Genomic DNA, 27,818 nt, shown 5'->3' on the forward strand with positions numbered 1-27,818 from the left:
CTTCTGAATAATGTGCGTTTCCTGCACGCATAGAAGATCACATGACAAATCCCGGGCTTCTGCCCACATATATGCTCTCTTTTGCGGGCTATTAAGCCCTTTCACATTAAGGGATGCAATTCGTAATACCATTAGGACATGTCAATAAGTGCATAATAACATTTTGACTATTCACATTTATGCCTATGTCACCTGGTGGCCGACTACTTCCCTCATCACTATACCACATTACATTTACATCCATAAATGAGAAATTTGTTGATGCATCATTCCACATACTAACTAACAAAGAAAAATAAACAAACATATATAGAACCATGCTGATATACCAGCAATAAAACAAAATTTTGTTAGACCGTAACAGCATTATAGCCGTCTTATACAAAAGGGGGTTAGAACAGTCTGTGAGTATCCTCAAGACTCGGTAGAACCATCCTGAGGAAGCACCTGAAATATAACGAAAGTACCTCAACGGTGTGGGTGTTTCGAAGAGCCCGCTTTGCGCCAGCCATCCATGATACGTTTAGGGGATGCTGGTGGCGGAATACTTTTTGATGAAAGCGGAATCTTCCATTGGTGTAATAGAGCCGAGCCCTCTTCCATCGATCTGATGATGTGTAGAATATTATTTTGGTTAATGAGTAGGCGAACCGGGAAGCCCCATTTATACAATATTTTCTGATCCCTCAACGCAGAGGTGATGGGAGATAGTTGGCGTCGAAGTTGTAATGTTGCAGCCGATAGATCAGTATAGAGAGTAACCATCTGATAAGGCTCCGGCAGGCGATTCATCTTTCTAGCCGCATACATCAGGTTTTCCTTAGTTTGAAAAAAATTAATACGAACCAATACATCTCTCGGGATATGTTCCCCTAAATGTCTAGGTCGTGGCACCCGGTGTGCTCTGTCGATAATCAAGTCCTGCGAAGTGCATTCAGGCAGTAAGCTTTTTGCCAGAGACTGTATATACAAGGTCAAATTTTGTGGCATGACCGACTCTGGGATACCTCGGAACTTCACATTGTTACGCCTAGATCTATCCTCCAAGTCGGCAACTTTAGCGCGCAACTGCTGAACTTCCGTTTCAAGGCCATAGTGAGCGTCTATCAGATCATTGTGTGAAGTAGCAAACGACCCCATTTTAGTTTCCACGTGATTGACTCTAGTCTCCACTTCTTGTAAAGATGTTGAAATAGGGTGTAAAAGATTAGCAAACCCTGTTTGCAAAGATTGGCGCAAGGCCTGTAACATATGTTTCATAGTAGCTTCTGTGACCGCCATATTAGAAGCCGGTAAATCATCAAACCCGTCAGGGAGCTCATGTGCCATAGATAGCAGCGGCGAGGGTGTATCTCTCACCTGTGTCAGAGGGACGTCCTGTAGCTGCATCCTCGGTCTCCGTGACTCAGGACTGCACGGCCGAGGAGATGAAGAGGTTGGTGAGTTCCCATCTTGTGGACGGCGTCTGCCGACACCCTGTTGGTCTGTAGTGGTTTCCTCCTCTCCGGATGGATGTCGGTCTGTCAAACCTCTGACACAGGGAAGCAAGACTGGAGTTTTCGGTCTAGGAGGTAAGGATGTACTCCTCCTACCGTGCACCTCGTCCTCATCCCCTCTCCGCTCTGCATACTCCATTGCAGGCTCTGAAGTCATGGACTCCGCTCGGGATTCTTCTCCGGCGCCATTTTGGATTTTGCCCGAAGTCGCGGGAAAGAAGAAATCTAATAGTTTCTCCGGTTTCTTCAATATTCTTTTTCTCCTAGGCATCTTGAGAAAGTATTAAGCCGGGTGTAGGTAGAAAAGGAGAAAGCTTAATACCGTTGAAAGTCGCTTTAGTTGCTTAGTGGTGCAGGAGCTAAGCACTCACACAGCCAGCCCGCTCAACAGTCAGGCCACGCCCCCTACATGTGATTTTTTGATCACTTTTTATTTCATTTTTTTTGGCAAGCAGGGTGACCAAAGACCAGCAATTCTGATGTTTTTTATTCTTATTTTTTTTAGGGCGTTCACCACGCGCTATGAATGACAATTTTACTTTTTTCTGCATGTCGGTACGATTACGGCGATACCATATGTATATAGTTTTTATTATGTTTTGCAGCATCTGCACAATAAAATCACTTTTGTTTCAAATAATTAATTTTTTGTGTCACCATATTCTGAGAGCCATATCTTTTTTATTTTTCCGGCAAAAAAGCTGTGGGAGGGCTTATTTTTTGCGGGACGGGCTGCAGTTTTTAATGGTATAATTGGGGTACATGCAACTTTTAGATCCCTTTTTTTATTCTGTTTTGCGAGGGGTAGTGACTAACAAACAGCGATTCTGGAATAGTTTTTTATTTCAATTTTTTTACGGTGTTCACCGTGCGGGTAAAATAGTGTGATATTTTTATAGTTCGGGTCGTTACGGACGCGGGAATACCACATATGTGTACTTTTTTTAAAGTTTTTCATTTTTTCCTATAATAAAAGTCCTATTATAGGAACAAAAAGACTGTTATAGTATTTTTTAACATGAAACTTATTTTTTTGTACTTTTTTACAACATTTTTATTAACCCCCGCGGGTGCCGATGGTTGCCATTGGCAACCATAGGGTGCAATCTAAACACTCAGATGCAGCGACAGCTGCATCTAAGGGGTTAATCGGCCGGATCGGTGCCTAGCTCCGGTCCTGGCCATTAGAGCACGATGTCAGCTGTGACAAACAGCTGACACCCGCGCCCGTGGCAACCATCATGGTTGCCGGCAGGCTAGAAGACACTTCGATGCAGCGATCGCTCCATCTAAGGAGTTAATCGGCCGGATCGGAGCCGACACCCGGCGGTGAAAGCGCTGGCTCAGCTTCTAAGCCAGCGCCATCACATACACCACCTCATGGAGCTGTGATTGGTCAGTCTGCTGTGACTGACCAATCACAGCGATCGCCGGCAGGAGACCGCTGTGATTGGTCCCCTGCGGTCTTACTGTGCCGATCAACTGTCATAAACAGTTGACGGCACAGTTCTGTTACCCTGTCCTTTTTTTAGCCAGGACGCACCGGTACGTCCCGGTGCCTTAAAGCACTGCAATACAGGATGTACCGGTGCGTCCTGGTGCGGTAAGGTTTTAAAAGATCATTTCACAGGAAGGACGATATCATCTTTAACATGCTAGAGGAACAAGAGGCTTTACAGGCACTAGAACATCTATTGAACGAACAGGAGAACCCTGATACAGGTAGGATACCATTGGCTACACGGAAACAATCAACAACATATCCACAATTTGCACTGTGTCTACCAATTGATCTATTTGTAAAAGTAGTGTCTCAAGAGTTCGAAAATATATCAACATCAATTAGGGATGATAATCTCACACCAGCTGAATGTATGAGCCTTAAGAAATTAACAACTCTGGAAGACACAGTATTTAAACCAGCAGATAAAGGGGGCAATGTAGTTGTGTGGCCAGAAGAATTTTATGAATACAAAAAGATGACTTTTAATCCCCTCTCTTCTTTCAGCGCTTTGTTGAACAGCATTTTAAAAACAGCACTGGATGAAGGTATTATTTCAGCGACTCTGATGGAATGCCTTATTGTACAAGAACCAACAGTGGCATGTTTGTACCTACTACCAAAGATACATAAGAATTCAAAACAACCTCCTGGTCGCCCAATCATCTCAGGAAGAGGGAATTTATGTGACAACGTTTGTAAGTATATTGTCACTATTTTAAAACCCCTGGTCGAGACACTCCCTTCGTATTTAAGGGACTCTGCTGACCTCCTCCAGAAATTGAAGGGGTGTTCAGCAAGAATCTAATATGTTATTTGCCACCCGTGATTTTGAATCTCTGTATACCAACATTAGACACCAAGATGGTTTACGGGCTGTAGCCTACTTTCTGCGAATGACTAACATGGAATCTGCAATGTCACAGTTCATCCTTATATTACTTGAATTTGTACTTATGCACAACTTTTTTTGACTTTTAATGGGTCCTTCTACCTACAGCTCCAGGGTACAGCATGGGGGTGGCTTGTGTACTCTCTTATGCTAACCTGTTCCTGGGGCTGTGGGAGAGGGATCTGTTTTTGTCCGAGCGGTTATCGTCGATGACAAATGTTGTCCTTTGGACCAGGTTCATCAACGATATTTTCCTAATATGGCAAGGCACTAGGGAGGAACTTTATTCTTTCGGGACTGAATTGAATGATAATAATTATAATATTCGACTTACATGGAAAATTAACGATCGGGCAATTGGATTTTTAGATGTGCTCATCAAGTGTGACGACGAAGGCTACATACAAACGGATGTTCATAGGAAGGAAACTGCGGTAAATGCATATCTGCATGCCTCATATGCACATCCCAGGCATATGATCTGAGTCATTCCGACAGCTAAATTTCTAAGGATGAAGCGTTTATTTTCATCTGAGAACGACTTTGAGAGAAAAGCAGTAATCTTGAAACAGCGCATTCCCGACAGAGGATACAGTAGAAAATGTATTAAGAAAGCTTACAATAGGGTCCGGAAGACCACACGAACACGACTACTTCAGCCTGTGCCTAAGAAACTTACAACACAAGTAAGGTATGTGACTACTTACCATGACAGATGGTATGAGATGACTGAATGTCTATCTAGATACTGGCCCATACTACAGGCTGAATCAATTCTATATGAAATCCTCACTGCAATACCTGCTGTGGCCTCGATACGGGCGAGAAACCTAAGGGACACATTGGTCCATAGTTTTCGCAACCCTCCAGGGATCAAACCGATTTTTGGAGCAAGTAAGCCAAGGTGGGGCTGTCGCCCATGTGGCTGGTGTATTGCCTGTCCTAATATAGACACGAGTGCTGAATTCTGTGACTCAGCTAGACTGGTGAATTACAAGATCACATGGCCTATAAATCGCAACACGAGTGGGGTCATTTACTATGCCCAATGCCCATGCCTTAAAATATATATTGGCCTCACCAGGAGATCTCTTAAAATACGGATAAGAGAGCATGTGAACGGAGTTGAGTCAGCCAGGGGTACGGAAATCTTCCATCATAGAACATCTAAAAACCCTACCAAGGCACTTCTTCCTATAAGACCATTGTAACGCTAAAGGGTTACGAGTGAAAGGCAATGATCACATTGCGTGGGACCTACATGGCAGATCAATGATGAAGAAATTACTGAGATTAGAGGCCCGGTGGATTTGAAAACTTAGAACAGTCCAACCACAGGAAAATTTGGGATTTGCAGCATTCCTACAAGCAGTGTAACGGATCTCCCTTGTGGTATTTTTATGGTGTCCAGTATCACTGATACCCGGATGTCTGTGTCCCGGGGTGGGCCGGTGCAGAATGCACCCAGCCTTGCGTGATTTATTTATCTACCACTGGTGTTAAGACTCATATCCAATTGGCCAGCGGCTACAAATCAGCCCCTCCTGTACTCTCTATTACCACCCCCAGACGAAGGCTTCGAGCCGAAACGCGGGTCGGGGGTGTTACGTCAGGCGGTTTCTATTCTCCTCACACTGATGGGTAAGATATGTACTTTGTAGGCTCAATATACATGTGTTGTATACCTACATTCACTCCACCTCTTGTTGTTCAACAGCCATTTACACCATGATATTTATATGGGTATGGTTTCCATTGCTGTTAATGTTTAAACTGTGAATTGTACTATACATATTGGGATTTGATCCTTTATGTTAATTGGCATTGATGTTAAATGTCAGAGACTGACCTTACTCATTTAATTTTCATGTTTGTATAGCCTCCCTTATTGCCTGGCATCCATCTTATCACACTGTGGTAATCATCTCTGTTGTATGTGTGTTTTTTATCTTTGTATCTAATAAAATTTGTATATTTTCAACTTGACATTGTTGGTATATAGACTCGTTTCTTTTTATAGATTGTTCTGACAGAAATAGAACGTCCAGAATTTCAAAGAGCTACCACCATGCTGGGGCTAGAAATATGATCTGCAAACTACATTTGTTCTAGGAAATAGGACAGCCACATAGCACCAGCTCGTACTGTATATAGAGAGAAATACAGGAAAAAAGACACAGGGCGCTCCTCTAAGTCGATAACTTATGTTCAAAAACAGATAGCACAAACATAGGTGAGCAAGGGGGTGTTTGGTAATACAGTCACCTTTTATGGTTGTGCGAGGTGGTCAGCACAACACTAACTTCTAGCATGTGGAGTCCATAGGCTCCATGGATTGGCAGTTTGCTGACCTTCACAGTGGGCAACGGTAGCTGGGGGAGATCAGCGTGGTCCGATAAAATAAACAATTCCAAAGATACTCGAAAAAAGGATTCACTCCAAACTGAAGGCGCTCCTGCACAGGTGAGGATTGTCAGCTACGTTCCCAATTACAGAATGACCTCTCGGTGGATGACGTTATAAACGACGTTATTTCTTGAAAAGACATGTGTACTTGAAACAGCATGTATCTCAATAGGTAGATCTAAAAGTTACGCGTTTCGACCTAGTACTTAAGTCTTCATCAGGCTTAAAGAAAAGACATCAGAAAGCACTTCTGGGTCAAAGGTACAGGTCATAGTTCGGAATTGGAGTGGTTAGTTCCTGTTCCACAATCAGGAATTAGTCTAGGTTAAAATCGATCTTATTCAGTAAAATGAAATATATATAAACCATAAAACAATATTAAAACAATATTAAAACAATACGAAAACCAATAAAAAGATGCTTTACACTGAAACACGTTAATTGGGAATGTAGCTGACAATCCTCACCTGTGCAGGAGCGCCTTCAGTAAGGAGTGAATCCTTTTTTCGAGTATCTTTGGAATCATACTGTATATTTAACTCCTTATATTAGCAATTAATGCATTGAATAAATGTATAATAAAATATAATTAATATTACATTAGACTTTATATATCCCTTATTCTCGCAGGTTCAAACAATATATGGACACCAACATCCCAAAAAATTTAAACTGAGAAGAAATCTTATGCTAGGTGATTGTCCTATTCTCTTCCTCAAATTTAGTTTTCAGATCATATATTCCTGCAAACTCTGTTTTTTTAAGGCTGGATTCACACACAGAATTTTGCTGCTTTTTTGTGTGATTTTCGTGGCGTTTTAAATGGTGTTTTTTTATGGCATTTTTTAGTGTGGCCAGCTGTTACATTAAAGTCTATAGTAAAATATCAAATGCACTACACACAGTTGTGTTTTGTTTTGTGGCATTTTAGAGGCAATTTTGTGGTCAGTGACATTTTTGTTTCTAAACGTGGCATGCTGTGGGTATGGCGTTTTTTCAGGTGTTTTTCCCATAGGCTGCTCTATAGGACTTCAAAAATGGCAGATAAAAGCACATACAAAATGACACTAACTGAAAAATCTCACCAAAAAGGCCACTACAAATGTCATAAAAAAATGTATGTTTTAGAAGCGCTTTTTGATGAAGTTTAAACACCAGACAAATTCTGTGTGTGAAGGAAGCCTAACATTGCATGACGGAGATGTTGATTATTGAATTCCTGAGTCTGTTTTATTGACTTGTATGCTAATGTATTTATGCAAGAAAAATATTGCAAGTAAAACATTTAAACTATATGAATTTTTAATCATAGATACCACGTCTTCTTACGTCATGTACATTCATATTAGCCTCACAAATGTTGAGCTTAAACCGTCTAAGACGTGACTGATGCCTTGAAATAGCTGAATTTGACAATATAACATCATGATTCAATGAAACGATAGTTTGGACTGATTTCTCTAAATAGAAACTGAAACTGCTGCATTCTGCAATCCTGAGAAACGAAACTGAACTGCTTTATTTGTATCACGTGACGCACCTCCCTCCGTATGAGAGCATTATATAAAGAGCAAATTGCTGCAGGTTAACACTGGCAGGAGAAGAAGCACACTCAACTGCTGGCTCTGGAATAAAAGAGGAGTAAGTAGAAGGCAAATTTATTAATTTTTTTGCATAATATTCAGACAACCCCTTTTCAAAAGTTGATCACTTGGGGTTTTATTAGCCAGATTGTTGGCCATAATCTTCCACTGCCAAATGTATTTTATTTTATGTCTGATGGGGAGGAATGTATGGAGCACAGCTAGCCAAAAGATGCAACACATTTATTAAGAGGCGTTCGCCTACAAGCTTCACATTTGACCTGTTACAAAAGTATCTTATTGTATTTTTCTTGCTGGAACAGTAGCTGTTTTTAGAATTATATAATTGTCTGTATTGTTCATTTAGCATCCATTAGCACAATAATTTCAATGAAATTTAGCATTCTCTACTTTTATACCCCAAAATACAGATGTTTTGGTATTTTACCATATCTCTCTCTCTCTATCTATCTATCTATCTATCTATCTATCTATCTATCTATCTATCTATCTATCTATCTATCTATCTATCTATCTATCTATCTATCTATCTATCTATCTATCTATCTATCCATTATAAATGTTAAAATATTGCTGACCTTTACTGGGCAAAACATGCTACACTGTAGAGTAGTGCAGAGGTGTAACTTGAAACATAAGCCCTAATGCAAAATCTGTAATAGGGCCCCCAAACCAGGTCCAAACTGGCCACCTGGTAGTTCTAGCAAATGCCATAAGGGCTCGTGCAACAATGGGCTGGTTGGCTGCCACCCACACAGTTTCTTATTAATTATAGCTGCGGACTGAAGCCTATTTACTTCGGGTGTCTGATCAAGCTTATCTGTAAGCAGCCACTGATCAGACACTCAGAGAGATGGCAAGGAGTAGAAGAGGGATGAGGTCGCCTACATCTGTATAATCGAGCAGCAATCAAGTGGCAGAGAAAAAAGCAGTGATCCTCTCCCTGAAGGAAAGTGCCCGTCCACCAGCCCAGCATCGGTTAGTACACTGTTTTGTCCCTGGGGGTGGTGCCCCATCAGCAAATTTCACAGACCTCATTAGAGAAGAGAAAGAGAGAAGGCACTAACCCAATAAGCAGCCACTGGACCTGGCATATAGCAGCTGCTCAGCGTGCCACTCTCTTTATTACTTTCCACAATAAACCAACAACCCCCAGTAGCTGCAGAGAAGTTAAGTCCTGTTTTCATCTGCATCAGAGCCTCTGTCACAGTTCCGTTATTTTTTCAGTCAAAATGATGGACACCACGCCCTAGCCTAATAAACGCTATTGTACCTTAATGTGTTCAAGGTACAAGTGTCGAGTGGCACGGCAAATGTCCCAGGTTATTCACATATACAGTATACGTGGTAGCATTATTCATATGTATATTATATATAGGAGCCTTATTTATGTGTCCAGTATATATTGGCGTTATTCATGTGTACAGTATATATAACTTCATTGTTAGTGTGTACAGTATAATTCACCATTATAGAGAATACAATGAATTTGGGCAGTTAGGAATACTACAATATAAATTTCATCCACCTAATAATTAAGCTAATATTTCATTTATTCCCACTGCTACCTCTTTGCCCCTCTATAGCTACACCCATGACTACTACATAAAAACATCTCATTTTACAGCCTACAGTGAAATTGAATATTACCGTGTTTCCCCGATAGTAAGACACCCCCGATTGTAAGACGTATCGGGGGTTTCAGGGGGGTCGGCTAATATAAGCCGTACCCCGAAAGTAAGACATATGTCTTACTTTCGGGGAAACACGGGGGTATTGCCGCCTCCTGCCCACTTCCGCGCCGCCCCCCTCTCCATACGTCTCCATCAGCGGCAGGAGCACGGCTGTTATACACAGCCTGGCTCCTGCTGCAACTGCCGGAATCGAAGCGCGCGCCGATTCCGGCAGTTTAACCCATCAAATGCCGCTGTCAATAGTGACAGCGGCATTTAATGTGTTTGACAGAGGGGGGAGCTCCCTCTGTCACCCGATCGGCGCCCCCGCAAACAAATCGCGGGTCGCCGTCGGGTTTCCATGACAGCCGGGGGTCTAACAAAGACCCCCAGGTCTGCCTTCAGCATCTGCCTGTTAGGCGATGCCGGAGGCATGACCTAATAGGTTGCCTGTCAGTTTTACACTGACAGGCAATAATGCTTCGGTATACTAAGTATACCAAAGCATTATATATGCGATCGGCACATCGCATAGTGAAGTCCCCTGGTGGGACTAAAAAAAAAAATGTAAAACAGTTAAATAAAGTTTGTGAAAAAAAATAAATAAATAATTCGACAATTTTTTCCCAATATAAGACATACCCCGAAAGTAAGACATAGTGGGGCTTTTGGGGATAAAAAGAAAGTAAGACACTGTCTTACTTTCGGGGAAACACGGTATTATCTACTCATCATAAGTATGGAGAGGAATAAAGTGTTTGTCCCATCAGCGACCACACCTTTAAGATAAGATACCTGAGGGCCCACCTACTTGAGAAATTGATTCTGAGGGTCCACCCTTGTCCGCTTTTAACCCCTTAATGACATGCCATGTATATTTACCTAACAGCCATTAAGGGGAAGTATGGAGTGGGTCATGGGCTGAGCTTGCTCCATACTTATATAAACATGAGAAGAACAGAGTCTATAGCCAATATATTCGAAAAGTATCAATACAAAACTTTATTTAAATATACATAATGGACAAACATTTAAAAGATGTATAACAGTAGGAGAACTCAATCACAGAATGACATAGAGACACGTCAGGAAAGCCAAGGTATGTGTAATAAACCTTTGAAGTATAGGTTTGGAGTAAGACTCACACTAGTGTAGCATAAAACTAGTTAGATCTATTTATAATTTTTGATGCTGTTTAAAGGGCATAAATGGTCCTGAAAACAGACATCAAAGAATGAAGGTAATGGGTCTGAAACAGACCCTGTGTGAAGGATTCCTAGGATGGTCTTACCCATAAAAAGTCCTTAGGCTGAGTCCTGGTGGTCACTGTGTGCGCCCCGACGCGCGTTTCGCGAATGTCCGCTTCCTCAAGGGGGTGTAGTGTGTCTGACCAGAAGGCACCCTATATACCCTATCTACCCAGGTGTATTCTATCTGTGTTCTGTCCCGTCCATGCGCAATCGGCGCGCATCCGACGGCGAAACCGGAAGTGTGGCATGCCCCACTTCCGTCCTCCAGTGCTGCGGCGCACATCCGGTCTCTGGTCGCGTACCAAATGATCCGGACATGCGCACCGCACTCTAGGAGAGACGGGCGTGGCCTCACCCAGTCCCGGTCGCACACGTCAGAGGCGCGCACCCGATTGGACAGAACAGAACACTACGTACAGGTAAGTACAATTGGAACATATCATAACCCTTTTTAATGCTGCATGATCTCTCTATCTTCACAATTTAGTAAAGTTGACTGGGAAATACAGATGATTTACATCTGATTCGTTTTTACCCAGCAGATGTTTTTCTGTTGTGTACCTCATTAGGGGCCGATTTCTACAGGAACGCTGCTCATGTTGCATAGTATTGAGAAAAAACGGGGAAAGAAAGAGAAACATTTATTTCTTAGAACAGTGATACGTAAAAAAAACCCATTAAATTAGATAAATAGATAATCAATTATATGTATTCGACTGCAAGAGTACTATAGAAAAAATATATATGTATAAATTAATATGTGGATATAATGAATCAATTATGGACACATCTGTGCCTCACATTCAATTATATGAAAACCCTCAACATCAGAGATACATTAGTCTTCAAAAACCATATACCAAGTAAACACCATTAAACAAAGACAAATAAATATTTAAATATAAATAGTGCATAAAAAAAAAAAAAAAAAAAAATATGTTAGAGACTGTTACCAAAAGCAACAGTCATGTAAGGTTGTCTGTAAATAAAACAGGCAACTAAAGTGCTGATGCAAACATACAAACAAAAAATAATAAAAATAAAAAATAATAAAAATTAATAAAAAATCGTACGCAAGTCACATGTAGATTATTTTCGTATAAAAGACTGTTCCATAATAAACAGTCATATAGAGTTGTCTGTAAACAAACATAAATTATATTTATGCAAAAATGAGAACCAGATCATAAGCAGGTTACACAAATCGAGTCCTGGATATACATTATCATCTTCGAGATTCGCAACATGATGGGTCGTCCAATTGTACAGGGCTTTAGTCAAGGTACAAGGATGCCTTTACTGGATACTGGCCAATACATCTCATACCTACTAAGAGAGTAAATGCATTAAAAACTAAACACACAAACAATTCACAGTTTAAAAGTCATAAAACAATGATCTGCTGGTAGTGTGGCGGTTACGGCTTCCTCATAAGAAGGGAGCAAAACTCAGCTGTTCGTTGAGTCCAGCCGGTGCCATAGATCCTAGTTGCACAATCCACCTACATTCTTTCTGTGCCAGAACCTTCTTCACATTGCCCCCCCTGATGCCACAACGGATACGTTCGATTCCCCGGATTTTCAGGGACCTTGGGTTACACCCATGATACATTTTAAAATGTCTAGGCAGGGTTTTAAGTTCAATTGGGTCATCGATTATTCCCGCTGCGATAATATCTCGCACATGTTCTCTTGTGCGTATGCGTAGTTCCCTCGATGTTAGGCCTATGTAGACCTTGGGGCACCCGCACACAGCGTAATACACTATGTGTGTGGTACTGCACGATATATAGTCTCTGATCTCAAAAGACTTAGTACCGTCCACTGATTCAAACTTATTAGTTCTGCTGATGTTGGGACATGCAACGCAGTTGCCACATGGGTAGCAGCCCTTTCTTTGTCCCTGGGTTCCGAAGAAGTTAATTTTTTTGGGGATATAGTGACTTTGGACCAGGATATCTCGAAGATTCCTGCTTCGCCTAGCCGTCATTGTCGGTTTGTCACTCAGACATAGGGCCAGAGTGGGTTCAGACCTTAAAATTGGCCAATGTCGCCCTAAAATGGTCCTTACTTCATCCCATCTGCTGTTATAAGTGGAGATGAACCTAACGGCTGTTTTTCCCACTATAGGTATCTTATTTCTCAACAAATTGGCACGAGGGGTCTTTTTAGCTCTTCGGTACCCTGCTTTTATGGACCTGTTACTGTACCCCCTGTCTTCAAATCTATATCTCAAATCCTGAGACTGATGTTCGAACAGATGGTCAGTAGAGCAGATCCGCCTCATCCTGAGGAATTGACCAACTGGGATGGCTTTGATAGTGGAAGGAGTGTGTGAGGAGGATGCATGCAGCAATGAATTAACGGATGTTGACTTGCGGTAGACATCCGTCTGTAGGAAGCCACTTGCATCCGTGAATATTGAGAGGTCCAAGAACTCAATCTTGGATGAATCAAATGAGTAAGTCAATTTCACATTCATCTGGTTAATGTTGAGTTGCTGCATGAACTTCCTCAACTCACACTCCGAACCCTGCCACACAAACAGTATGTCGTCAATATAACGGAGCCAGCACTGCACATGGTCCGCGGCACGAGCGCCATCCCCATGAAAAACCTGCCTCTCCCAAAAACCGAGAAACAGGTTTGCATAGGATGGCGCACATGCCGCGCCCATGGCAGTGCCTTGAATCTGTAAATAAAAGTTGTCCTTGAATACAAAGATGTTATGGCTCAAAACATACTGGAGTAGCTCCACAATGAGTTCACATAGTTCATCATCCCAGTTGCTAGTCCCCAGGAAGAAGCGGACCGCCTCCAGACCATCCCTATGTCTAATGCTTGTATATAGACTCTCGACATCTGCCGTTACAAGGTACATGTCAGGTTCAATCTGAATCCCATCAATTCTTCCCAGGACGTCTGTTGTGTCCTTTACATGGGATGGCAGTTCTGTCACCAACGGCTTTAAGTAGTGATCGATAAATTTACATGTGGCTTCACATAAGCCTCCCATACCTGACACAATAGGACGTCCTGGGGGTTCCATCAGGTTTTTGTGAATTTTGGGCAAAAAATAGATTGTAGGTATTTTGGGGTCCTCAGTCAGTAATCCCTCACAGATCTTCTTGGTGATAATTCCCTTGTCCAGAGCCCTATTCAGGATTACCTTTAGTTCCAAAGAGAATCTAGATATAGGGTTAAACATGAGTTTGGCATAAGTCTGCTTATCTCTTAATTGCCTAAATGCCTCCTTTTCATACTTGTCTGTCGGCCATACCACAATGTTACCCCCCTTGTCAGCGGCTTTGATAACTACGTCCTCATAGGATTGCAGTTCTCTAATTGCTTGTCTCTGAGCGACTGTAAGGTTGTCCCTATGACCAAACTTGGGTATCTGTTTAAGATCATCTACTACCAATTTGGTAAATATTTCTACCTGAGGGCACAATGACAAGGGGGGAAACTTAGTCGATTTAGGTAGGGCCGACATGGGAAACTTACTTCTCACAGTGTTTTGTTCGCATAGTAATTCTTCCAGTGCTGATAGAGCCTCCCTTTCCATCTCACTGTCAATTGTAAATGCACCATAACCCCTATTATGCCGTTTTTGGAGAACAAGTTTTCTAGCGAACAGATGCAAATCTTTTAAAACTGTGAAGAAATCAAAAGGGGCAGTAGGGGAAAACGTTAACCCTTTACTCAGAACCTCCCGTTGGGCATCAGAGAGGGAATGTGAAGATAGGTTAATTACCTCTAAGTTGTTACCGGATCTCTTCTCCTGTTGTGGAATCGTTGTTTTTTTGCGCTTGGCGTTCCTATCGTATTGTCTTCTTGGCATATAGGTACCCGGATTACTACCGGTGCCACCAGCAGTCATCGCATCCCTTGTTCTAACCGGCTCATCACCAGAGGTGCGTGAAGACATTGAGGAAGATCTTGAGCGTGATATAGGTCTTGATCTCTCATAATTAGATCGCCATTTGTAAACTCTGTTAGATTTATAATCTTGCACATCTCTTTGAAATTTACCTGCTTTTACTGTGCATATCTCTTTTTCCCATTTGGCGTAATCTTTATCCAAATCTTCCTGCCATTTGGCTAGAGTCTCAGTAGAGAACTTTTTTTTAAGATCCAGTTGCATCCCATCTATAGCTTTTTCCATTTCTAGTAGAGTATTACAGTTTGATTGAATCAAAAGATTCATAAACCCTCTAGAGCAAGTATCTGCCAGCTCCTCCCATTTCTTTTTGAACATATCGTTCTCTATTTCGAAGGAGGGAAACACCTGGACCCTTAGGCCCCTCGGTATCAACCCTCTTGATATATACTTTTCCAAGAAAGCCTTATTCCACCACAACCTCGTTCTTTTATTGAGGAGTGTTTTCAGTTTAACACTACGTTCTCTGATGTTAACACTACCAGCATCTAAAAACAGGTTAGAGTCCTCCTTAAAAATCATATCTAGTTGCGCGAGCCATGACTGATCACGTGCTCGAAAATCCATATTAGGCTGGATGCCAGTCGCTGTGAAAAACACACAGAAAATTAATTATAACTAATGGTATCCAAAAGCAAGTAATATTATTGGGCTAGGTAATGTTCCTAGGAACAACCTCCCATATCTGTTAATGAGGCAACTCTATGATACATATATAAACATGAGAAGAACAGAGTCTATAGCCAATATATTCGAAAAGTATCAATACAAAACTTTATTTAAATATACATAATGGACAAACATTTAAAAGATGTATAACAGTAGGAGAACTCAATCACAGAATGACATAGAGTCACGTCAGGAAAGCCAAGGTATGTGTAATAAACCTTTGAAGTATAGGTTTGGAGTAAGACTCACACTAGTGTAGCATAAAACTAGTTAGATCTATTTATAATTTTTGATGCTGTTTAAAGGGCATAAATGGTCCTGAAAACAGACATCAAAGAATGAAGGTAATGGGTCTGAAACAGACCCTGTGTGAAGGATTCCTAGGATGGTCTTACCCATAAAAAGTCCTTAGGCTGAGTCCTGGTGGTCACTGTGTGCGCCCCGACGCGCGTTTCGCGAATGTCCGCTTCCTCAAGGGGGTGTAGTGTGTCTGACCAGAAGGCACCCTATATACCCTATCTACCCAGGTGTATTCTATCTGTGTTCTGTCCCGTCCATGCGCAATCGGCGCGCATCCGACGGCGAAACCGGAAGTGTGGCATGCCCCACTTCCGTCCTCCAGTGCTGCGGCGCACATCCGGTCTCTGGTCGCGTACCAGATGATCCGGACATGCGCACCGCACTCTAGGAGAGACGGGCGTGGCCTCACCCAGTCCCGGTCGCACACGTCAGAGGCGCGCACCCGATTGGACAGAACAGAACACTACGTACAGGTAAGTACAATTGGAACATATCATAACCCTTTTTAATGCTGCATGATCTCTTTATCTTCACAATTTAGTAAAGTTGACTGGGAAATACAGATGATTTACATCTGATTCGTTTTTACCCAGCAGATGTTTTTCTGTTGTGTACCTCATTAGGGGCCGATTTCTACAGGAACGCTGCTCATGTTGCATAGTATTGAGAAAAAACGGGGAAAGAAAGAGAAACATTTATTTCTTAGAACAGTGATACGTAAAAAAACCTCATTAAATTAGATAAATAGATAATCAATTATATGTATTCGACTGCAAGAGTACTATAGAAAAAATATATATGTATAAATTAATATGTGGATATAATGAATCAATTATGGACACATCTGTGCCTCACATTCAATTATATGAAACCCCTCAACATCAGAGATACATTAGTCTTCAAAAACCATATACCAAGTAAACACCATTAAACAAAGACAAATAAATATTTAAATATAAATAGTGCATAAAAAAAAAAGTGCTCCATACTTAGCAGGTGACGGCTGTGTAATCCAGTGACACCTCACTGCAACGGGCGGAATGAAATATTAATATGATTCCAACCGTTTAACCACTTACATTCCGCAGTCAATCACAATCACTGCATTTAAAGTGCTAGAATCAAGGGGGCGGCTCCCTCCGACGTGCCATCGGCACCCCCGCGACATGATTGCGGGGTGCCGATGGTTGTCATGGCAGCTTGGGGGCCTAATGAAGGCCCCCAGGTCTGCCATATTTGTAGTCTTTTAAAGCCGTGCCTCTGGCTTAAAAGGAGACTCTAAGTATAGTGATATACTGCAATACATTAGTATTGCAGTATATCATGCAAGCAATCCAATGATCGCTGGTTAAAGTCCCCTCTGGAGCTGAGCCGGCTTCATCAGCGGTGGATGTCAGCTGTATGTTACAGCTGACATCTACTTGTAATGACAGGAACCGGAGCTATCTCTGATTTCTGCCATTAACCCATTAGATGCAGCGATCGAAATCGATTGCTGCATCTTAGTGGTTGTCAGCAGATCGGCAGCTCTGCCCTGCAATTGCAGGACTGCCGACTGCTACTATGACAACAGGAGGCCTAACAATGGCCTCCTTCTTTGCCTTTACGGAAGCCGATTAGGTAGGTACATAGGTAGTGCAATGTATTAGAAAAATAATCTGACAGTTGGACCTTCAAGTCCCCTAGTGGGACTAAAGAAAAATGAAAAAAAGTGTAAAAAAAAGTGCAAATAAAAGTTGGTAAAAGTAAAATAAAAGTCTCAAGTAATAAAATAAAACACATTTGCCCTTTTCCCTTATCTAGTCCTTTATTATTGAAAAAAACAAAAAAACATACATATTTGGTATCGCCGCATCCGTAACGGCCTGAACTATAAAAATATTATGTTATTTATTCCACGCGGTGAACGGCGTAAAAAAAAACCATGTAAAAAACAATGCCAGAATTTCAGTTTTTTGGTCACTTTGCCCTACAAAAACTGGAATAAAAAGGGATCAAAAAGTCGCATGCATCCAAAAATTGTACCAATACTAACTACAGCTTGTCCCACAAAAAAAAACAGCCCTCATACAGCTCCATCGACAAGAAAATTAAAAAGTTATGGTTCTCAGAAAAAATGAATTTCTGCAAAAAAAAAAAAAAATTTGTAAATTTCACCTCTACATTGCTTTAATAACTGTGAAACATCTAAAGGGTTAAGAAACATTCTAAATGCTGTTTTGAATACTTTGAGGGGTGAAGTTTTTAAAATGGGGTGACTTATTGGGGGTTTCTAATATATAAGGCCATCAAAGCCACTTCACAACTGAACTGGCCCCTGAAAAAATAGCCTTTTGAAATATTCTTGAAAATGTGAGAAATTGCTTCTAAAGTTCTAAGCCTTGTAACGTCTTAGAAAAATAAAAGGATGTTCAAAAAACTATGCATATCTAAAGTAAACATATGGGGGATGTTAATTAGCAACAATTTTGTGTGGTATAACTGCCTGTCTTACAAGCAGATACATTTAAATTGAGAAAAATACAAATTTTTGCAATTTTTCTCTAAGTTTTGGTGTTTTTCACAATTAAAGAGGCTCTGTCACCAGATTTTGCAAACCCTATCTGCTATTGCAGCAGATAGGCGCTGCAATGTAGATTACAGTAACGTTTTTATTTTTAAAAAACGAGCATCTTTGGCCAAGTTATGACCATTTTTGTAGTTATGCAAATGAGGCTTGCAAAAGTCCAAGTGGGTGTGTTTAAAAGTAAAAGTCCAAGTGGGCGTGTATTATGTGCGTACATCGTGGCGTTTTTACTACTTTTACTAGCTGGGCGTTCTGATGAGAAGTATCATCCACTTCTCTTCAGAACGCCCAGCTTCTGCCAGATCACGCTGTGACGTCACTCACAGGTCCTGCATCGTGTCAGACGAGCGAGGACACATCGGCACCAGAGGCTACAGTTGATTCTGCATCAGCGTTTGCAGGTAAGTAGCTACATCGACTTACCTGCTAACGCCGATGCTGCTGCAGAATCAACTGAAGTCTCTGGTGCCGATGTGTCCTCGCTCGTCTGACACGATGCAGGACCTGTGAGTGACGTCACAGCGTGATCTGGCAGAAGCTGGGCGTTCTGAAGAGAAGTGGATGATACTTCTCGTCAGAGCGCCCAGCTAGTAAAAGTATTAAAAACGCCCCGATGTACGCACATAATACACGCCCACTTGGACTTTTACTTTTAAACACACCCTCTTGGACTTTTGCAAGCCTCATTTGCATAACTACAAAAATGGTCATAACTTGGCCAAAAATGCTCGTTTTTTAAAAATAAAAACGTTACTGTAATCTACATTGCAGCGCCTATCTGCTGCAATAGCAGATAGGGGTTGCAAAATCTGGTGACAGAGCCTCTTTAAATACTGAATGTATCGAGCAAATTTTGCCATTATCATAAACTCCAATGTGTCATAAGAAAACAGTTTCAGAATCGCTTGCATAGGTGAATAAGAGACACAAAACACAGCGCCACATAGTGTAGATTACCAAAGGTAAAGAGATGCAAAATCCAGAAATCCAATTAGGTGCTCACCTAGGATCAAAGGACAACGAACAGTGGAGAGAATGGTTGCTGCTGCTGCCAGGACTCGGTGCCGGTGTTCCACGGAAAACCGCAAGGGATATACTGATATACAGATAAAAAATAGACTCTCCAAGGCGCTGCTGCACGGGGAAGCAATGAGCATAAAGGAAGTATAAGGTATAAGTGATTTATTAGAAACAAGGCTACGCGTTTCAATGCCGCACCGGCATCTTCATCAGGCCAAGATGAAGATGCCGGTGCGGCATTGAAACGCGTAGCCTTGTTTCTAATAAATCACTTATACCTTATACTTCCTTTATGCTCATTGCTTCCCTGTGCAGCAGCGCCTTGGAGACTCTATTTTTTATCTGTATATCAGTATATTGCATAGGTGAAAGCATTCTGACGTTATTACCACATAAAGTGAAACATGTCAGATTTGAAAAATGAGGCTCTGTCAGGAAGGTTAAAAGTGGCTAAAGAGGGAAGGGGTTAATGTAGAGTTAAACATTAACAGTAAAATCACAGAAATTTTATAGTCCGAGCTACTTTATTAGTAGCTGCTTCATGCCCACTTCAGTCTTTTTCTTCAGGGTTCTAGCCGTTTTTCTGACGGCTAGCACCCTGACCCATTCATTTCAATGGGGCCATGCACACTTCAGTTTTTTTGACGGTCCCGTTGCTCTGTTCCGACAAAAGTAGAGCATGTCCTACTTTGGTCTGAGATTCCGTGACCATAAGGCCAATGCAAGTCAATGGGGCCGTCAAAAAAACTGAAGGCATCCGTGTGCCGTCCGTGTGTGATGGAGCCGTTGCCTAGCAACGGCCGGGCAGGCAGAAGTACATTAGAGATATTACACTAATCGGCAGCCACTTATCTCTATCCAGCACTGATAGAGAGAAGAGGCTGCTGATAAAAATAAAATAAAAAGCAGTTCATACGTACCCTGGTCGTTGTCTTGGTGACGAGTCCCTCTTCTTTTTCCAGTCCGACCTTTCTGTATGATGCGGCAGCCTGTGATTGGCTGCAGAGGCGGTCACGTGGGATGAAGCGTCATCCCTGGAGGCCGGCCTTCTGACGTCATCCAGTCCGGCGTGACCGCCACTACAGCCTGTGATTGGCTGCAGCGGTGACATGGGATGAAACATCCTCCCAGGAGGCCGGAGAGGAGGAAAATGCAGGGAGTTCTGGGTAAGTATGAACTGATTTTTTTATTTTATTAAAATTGTGTTTTGCGAGTGTCGAGCATGGTCATTCATCAGCGCTAGTCACTGTCCAGGGTGCTGAAAGAGTTACCGCCGATCAGTGCAGCCCATTAACTCTTTCAGCACCCTGGACAGTGACTAGCGCTGAACAACCCTGCTCTTTCTGCACCCTGGACAGTACCATGCTCGGAAACGGAAACACGGAAACCACACGGACAACAAAACGGGCACACGGATCCGTAAAAAACAGCCGGTTAGGGCCTGTTCACATCACCGTTCGCTTTCCGTTCCAGGGTTCCGTCTGAGGTTTCCGTCGGGTCAACCCCGCAACGGAAAGTGAAACCACAGCTTCCGTTTCAGTCACCATTGATCTCAATGGTGACAGAAACATCGCTAATGGTTTCCGTTCATCACCATTCCGGCAGGTTTGCGTTTTAACGACGGAATCAATAGCGGAGTTGACTCACACAAAACGGTGAAGGAAGTGTTGCACGAGGCCTAAACAGTAGTCGTAGCTAGGCTTTTCTTCACACTAAATTTAAATATCCTGTCCAAAGAAAAATGGCTCTCTTTTTTTAATTTTACTATATTTATAAATGTATTCATTCATGTGACCCTATTGTAGTTTGGAAAAGCAGGGAACACATTATCTGGGTGTTTCCTACTGTCGCTATATACAGATAGTAGTGATGTAAATAATTACAGACCATTAGATCACTGTTACCAATGATCTGTATACCGGGACATACAAGGAAGATACAGGTTTTGTTTTCTCTGCCCTCCAGCCCCCTCTGCTACAGGGAAACCCTAAGAGCTTGTCCACACATAATGGAATTGCTGCAGAAAATTTCTGCAGCAATTCCACAGAAAGTAGCAGAAATTCCACTGCGGAAAAACCACACCATTTCCTGCGTTTTTTTTTTACTGAAAATTGTGCAGATTTTGCTGCATTTTTTTCAATGCTGGGAGATGGTGATATCTCCTTTAAAAAACACAATGCAGTCCTCTTTCCGCAGCAGGAATTGACATGTTGCGGTATGAAAAATACACACCGCTGGTGAGTTTCTGGTCAGAAATTTTACACAGCCTGTAGATGAGATTTGATAAATCTTACCCACTTTGCTGCTACCAAAATCCGCAATTCCGGACGGAAAATACACAGCAATTCCGCTACGTGTGTACAATCCCTAAGGCCCAGTTCACACTGAGGAATTTGCAGGCAGAAAAAATCTGCCTTAAAATTCCTTCAAGAATACTGAGGCAGAACTTTACTTGCCTGCACTTTCTTGCGGCCTTTTTTTCGGAAAAAACGCAGTAAAAACTGCTTTCTCTGCCTCCCATTGACACATTATTTTACATTGTATTATACAGGTTTTCAACAAACAATCATGGACCCTGGAGGGTCGAATCCAGAGGAAGTTGCCATACATAAAGAAGATTGATAGTTGTAGGGGATTCTATAATCAGGAAGACGGATAGAATAATTTGTCGCCAAGACCGCCTCAACCGAATGGTTTGCTGTCTCCCTGGTGCCAGGGTTCGGCATGTGGTGGAACGGGTGGACAAATTGCTGGGAGGGGCTGGTGATGATCCAGCTGTCGTGGTCCATGTCGGTACCAACGACAGAATAAATGGTAGGTGGAGGAGCCTTAAGAATAATTTTAAAGAACTAGGCTACAAGCTGAAGGGAAGGACCTCCAAGGTTGTATTCTCAGGAATACTGCCTGTGCCATGCGCATCACAGGAAAGACAGCGGGAGCTTAGGGAGTTAAATGCATGGCTGAAGTCTTGGTGTAGAGGAGAAGGATTTGGGTTCCTAGAGCACTGGGCTGACTTTTCATTGGGGTACAAACTGTATTCTGCAGATGATTTGCACCTAAATGGAAGGGGGTCCGCTGTGCTGGGGGAGAGAATTCTAGCTGGGGTGGCGGAGTATTTAAACTAGGGCTGAGGAGGGAGGTCAATGTAGAAAAAAAAGGGGTAGCCAGGTTAGAGAGGGGTCAGACTATATTGGTGGGGGGAGAAACAGAATGTGGGGAGAGGACTAGACAACAAGATAAGGAGATCCTTTCGTTACAAAACATCAGTGTAAATAAAAAGGACCGATTAATGTCAAATCACATTTCTGATAATAAAAGTGAAAAACTGACAGGCAAGTTAAAGTGTATGTTACAAATGCCAGAAGTCTAGCAAGCAAAATGGGGGAGCTGGAGGCCTTGACACTGGAAGAAAATATAGATATAGTTGGTGTTGCTGAAACATGGCTGGACTCTTCACATGACTGGGCTGTAAATCTACAGGGTTTTACACTTTTTCGTAAAGACAGGACAAATAGGAAAGGTGGTGGTGTATGTCTGTATGTGAGAAGTGATATGAAGGCGAGTGTGAAAGAGACAATAGTGGGTGAAGACTGTGAGGAGGTTGAAACCTTGTGGGTGGAACTAGAAAGGGAGGTAAACACTGAAAAAATTACTTTTGGTGTAATCTATAGACCCCCCAATATAACTGAGGAGATGGAAGGTCAGATATATAAACAGATGGAGCGGGCTGCACAGGCGGGTACTGTAGTGATAATGGGAGATTTTAATTTCCGGGATATTAATTGGTGTCATGGTTCGGCTTCAACTGCAAAGGGGAGACATTTCCTCAACCTGTTGCAGGAAAATTTTATGGGCCAGTTTGTGGAAGACCCGACTAGAGGTGAAGCTCTGTTGGATCTGGTCATTTCTAATAATGCAGATCTTGTTGGGAATGTCAATGTTCGTGAAAATCTCGGTAACAGTGATCATAATATAGTTACATTTTACCTATACTGTAAAAAACAAACGCAGGCTGGGAGGGCAAAAACATTTAATTTTAAGAAAGCCAATTTCCCCAGGATGAGGGCTGCAATTCAGGATATAGACTGGGAAGAACTAATGTCAAATAATGGAACAAATGATAAATGGGAGATTTTCAAATCTACTTTGAGTTATTATAGTGCAAAATTTATTCCTACAGGTAATAAGTATAAACGACTCAAATTAAACCCCACATGGCTTACACCTTCTGTGAAAGGGGCAATACATGACAAAAAAAGGGCATTTAAAAAATACAAATCTGAGGGTACAGCTGTAGCCTTTGTAAAATATAAAGAGCTTAATAAAATCTGTAAAAATGTAATAAAATTAGCAAAAATACAAAATGAAAGGCAGGTGGCCAAGGATAGTAAAACAAATCCTAAAAAATTCTTCAAGCATATAAATGCAAAAAAGCCAAGGTCTGAACATGTAGGACCCCTAGATAATGGTAATGGGGAGTTGATCACAGGGGATCAAGAGAAGGCAGAGTTACTAAATGGGTTCTTTAGCTCTGTATATACAACAGAAGAAAGAGCAGCTGATGTAGCCGGTGCCAGTGCTGTTAATATATCAGTTGATATACTGAATTGGATGAATGTAGAGATGGTCCAAGCTAAATTAAATAAAATAAATGTGCACAAGGCTCCGGGACCAGATGGGTTACACCCTAGAATTCTTAAAGAGCTTAGTTCAGTTATTTCTGTCCCCCTTTTCATAATATTCAGAGAATCTCTAGTGACTGGTATAGTGCCAAGGGACTGGCGCAGGGCAAATGTGGTGCCTATTTTCAAAAAGGGCTCTAGGTCTTCCCCAGGTAATTATAGACCAGTAAGCTTAACATCCATCGTGGGGAAAATGTTTGAGGGGCTATTGAGGGACTATATACAGGATTATGTGACAATAAATAGCATTATAAGTGACAGCCAGCACGGTTTTACTAAGGACAGAAGTTGTCAAACTAACCTAATCTGTTTTTATGAAGAGGTGAGAAGAAGTCTAGACAGAGGGGCCGCTGTGGATTTAGTGTTTTTGGACTTTGCAAAGGCATTTGACACTGTCCCCCATAGACGCCTAATGGGTAAATTAAGGACTATAGGTTTAGAAAATATAGTTTGTAATTGGATTGAGAATTGGCTCAAGGACCGTATCCAGAGGGTTGTGGTCAATGATTCCTTCTCTGAATGGTCCCCGGTTATAAGTGGTGTACCCCAGGGTTCAGTGCTGGGACCACTATTATTCAACTTATTTATTAATGATATAGAGGAAGGGATTAATAGCACTATTTCTATTTTTGCAGATGACACCAAGCTATGTAATATAGTTCAGACTATGGAAGATGTTCATGAATTACAGGCAGATTTAAACAAACTAAGTGTTTGGGCGTCCACTTGGCAAATGAAGTTTAATGTAGATAAATGTAAAGTTATGCATCTTGGTACCAACAACCTGCATGCATCATATGTCCTAGGGGGCGCTACACTGGCGGATTCACTTGTTGAGAAGGATCTGGGTGTACTTGTAAATCATAAACTCAATAACAGCATGCAGTGTCAATCAGCTGCTTCAAAGGCCAGCAGGATATTGTCGTGTATTAAAAGAGGCATGGACTCGCGGGACAGGGATGTAATAATGCCACTTTACAAAGCATTAGTGAGGCCTCATCTAGAATATGCAGTTCAGTTCTGGGCTCCAGTTCATAGAAAGGATGCCCTGGAGTTGGAAAAAATACAAGGAAGAGCAACGAAGCTAATAAGGGGCATGGAGAATTTAAGTTATGAGGAAAGATTGAAAGAATTAAACCTATTTAGCCTTGAAAAAAGAAGACTAAGGGGGGACATGATTAACTTATATAAATATATTAATGGCACATACAAAAAATATGGTGAAATCCTGTTCCTTTTAAAACCCCCTCAAAAAACAAGGGGGCACTCCCTCCGTCTGGAGAAAAAAAGGTTCAAGCTGCAGAGGCGACAAGGCTTCTTTACAGTGAGAACTGTGAATTTATGGAATAGCCTACCGCAGGAACTGGTCACAGCAGGGACAGTAGATGGCTTTAAAAAAGGGTTAGATAATTTCCTAGAACAAAAAAATATTAGCTCCTATGTGTAGAAATTTTTTCCTTCCCTTTTCCCTTCCCTTGGTTGAACTTGATGGACATGTGTCTTTTTTCAGCCGTACTAACTATGTAACTATGTAAGATGAAGCATTTTCTGTTGATGCTGGATATTTTGAAGGCAAAGTGGCATCTGATAGCAGAAAACCAGTTGAGCTCAATGCCCCTGGCACCAGCACAGAGAAAAAGGAGGAATGTTCAGGTGCATTACATTTTCATTACCAACACTGGAAACATTATTAAACAGTTGGGGCTGAATTCACATCACATCTGTGGTGCACATTCGGCGTATATACCGATTTACAAAACCCCCAAAAAAAACAATTTATTGTTGACCCTATGACACTTACCTAGCTTCTTTTTTTTTTTTTTACTTCAGATCAAGGTGTCTAATGAAAGAAAGAAATCACCTTTGTTTTGTTGGGTCTGATATTTATTCTTTAGTTGTTCCATACTCCCTATTTGCAATTTAAAGCGTACCTAACTTTTCAGGTGATTTTCCAGAATAAGCTGTCATATGTGTGTACATGAAGAATAACACTATTTCTGGCCATTATATGACTTGCATGTGGCATTATTTAGTAATTTCCCCCTCTGCAGGCTCTATCTCTAATGCTCAGTTTTCCCTGGGCTAGTGGGCAGAGCCTTACGCCTATCATATCTTTTATACACGGCACACAGAAAAAAGGAGAATCCTGCTCTCCTATATCTATCATAATAAATATATATAGAAGATGCAGCAGTATGGAGGAGATTATATAGCAGTTGTGTAGCTGAGAATCCAGCACTGGGCTGAGATATAAATCTTACCAGAAGCTGCGGCCAGTGGCGGATTAAGTAGACCATAGGCCCTGGGCTGTTACCCATAGTTGGGCCCCCCTTCTCCACCGCCACCCTGTAACTATTGTTAACACTTCCTTTTTGTCCAGACATTAACAAATGGGTGTTACTACTCCCCTTGTCAAAAGGCTGTGTCCCCACATACTGACAGTCTCCAACCATCGCTGACCGTATCGCACCGTGTAGGGACACATTCTCCTGACAAGGGGAATAGTAACACTTATTTGTCTATCAGTCCTGGACTGCACAAAGACTCTGTGGAATACAAGGATTTCCTATAATAAACATGTCAGTAGAGATGACAGATTGTCTATAAATCTAGTGACTCACAGGTGACGACGTAGTTTTTTTCCTCTTCTCCATCCAGTCCAGACTTCATGATGACTTTTCCCGGCCATGACCCATTTCTGCAGAATTTGCCACTCAGATGTCTTTGGCTCCTCACTTTTCCAACATTTCCACACCTATAAACAAAGATAATATTATCATGGTGCCACACACTGTGCCCCTAAATATAATAGCACCAAACACTGCGCCCCTGAATAAAATAGTACAAACACTGTGCCCCTAAATATTATAGCACCATAGACTGCGCCCCTGAATATAATTGTGTCAAACAAAACAACACAGCCCCCTGTAAATAGCGCTACACAGTCCTCCCCCTCTGTAAATAGCGTCACATAGCCCTCCCCCTCTTGTATATAGTGCTACACAGCAATCCCACTTAGATATAGTGATACACAGCGCTCCCTTCTATATAGTGCTATACAACAATCCCCCCTTGTATATTGTGCTACACAGCGTCTCCCCCCTTGGACCTGCAGCTCTTGTAATTGCTCAGTATAATGTCCCCCGTAGCTGCCCCCACAGTATATTTCCACCCATAGCTGCCCCCACAGTATAATGCCCTTCATAGCTGCCTCTACACAGTATAATGCCTCCAAAGCTGCGACACAGTATAATGCCTCCATAGCTGCGACACAGTATAATGCCTCCATAGCTGCGACACAGTATAATATCCCCATAGCTGCGACACAGTATAATGCCTCCATAGCTGCGACACAGTATAATGCCTCCATAGCTGCTACACAGTATAATGCGCCAAAGCTGTGACACAGTATAATGCCTCCATAGCTGTCTCCACACAGTATAATGCCTCCATAGCTGCTACACAGTATAATGCCCCCATAGCTGCTACACAGTATAATACCTCCATAACCGCAACACAGTATAATGCCCCCATAGCTGCGACACAGTATAATGCCTCCATAGCTGTGACACAGTATAATGCCTCCATAGCTGCGACACAGCATAATGCCTCCATAGCTGCGACACAGTATAATGCCTCCATAGCTACCTCTACACAGTATAATGCCTCCATAGCCGCAACACAGTATAATGCCTCCATAGCCGCAACACAGTATAATGTCCCTCATAGCTGCTTCCATACAGTATAATGCCTCCATAGCCGCAACACAGTATAATGCCCCCATAGATGTGATACTGTATAATGCCCCATAGATGTGTCA

At 41.9% G+C, this 27,818-nt stretch overlaps 1 protein-coding gene across 2 annotated transcripts in view; it reads left to right on the forward strand.

The window, feature by feature from the left end:
- Positions 1-7,882: 7,882 nt before the first annotated feature.
- The window catches only part of LOC142753072 (putative ATP-dependent RNA helicase DDX60), a 178,905-nt gene continuing 158,969 nt past the window's right edge, over positions 7,883-27,818 (forward strand). For both annotated transcript variants that reach the window (XM_075860265.1, XM_075860266.1), the window contains exon 1: positions 7,883-7,936. The gene's annotated coding sequence lies outside the window, so the exon portion shown is untranslated. The remainder of the gene's footprint in view (positions 7,937-27,818) is intronic.

This window comes from Rhinoderma darwinii, chromosome 1 (assembly GCF_050947455.1).
Source record: "Rhinoderma darwinii isolate aRhiDar2 chromosome 1, aRhiDar2.hap1, whole genome shotgun sequence".
Classification (NCBI taxonomy): domain Eukaryota; kingdom Metazoa; phylum Chordata; class Amphibia; order Anura; family Rhinodermatidae; genus Rhinoderma; species Rhinoderma darwinii.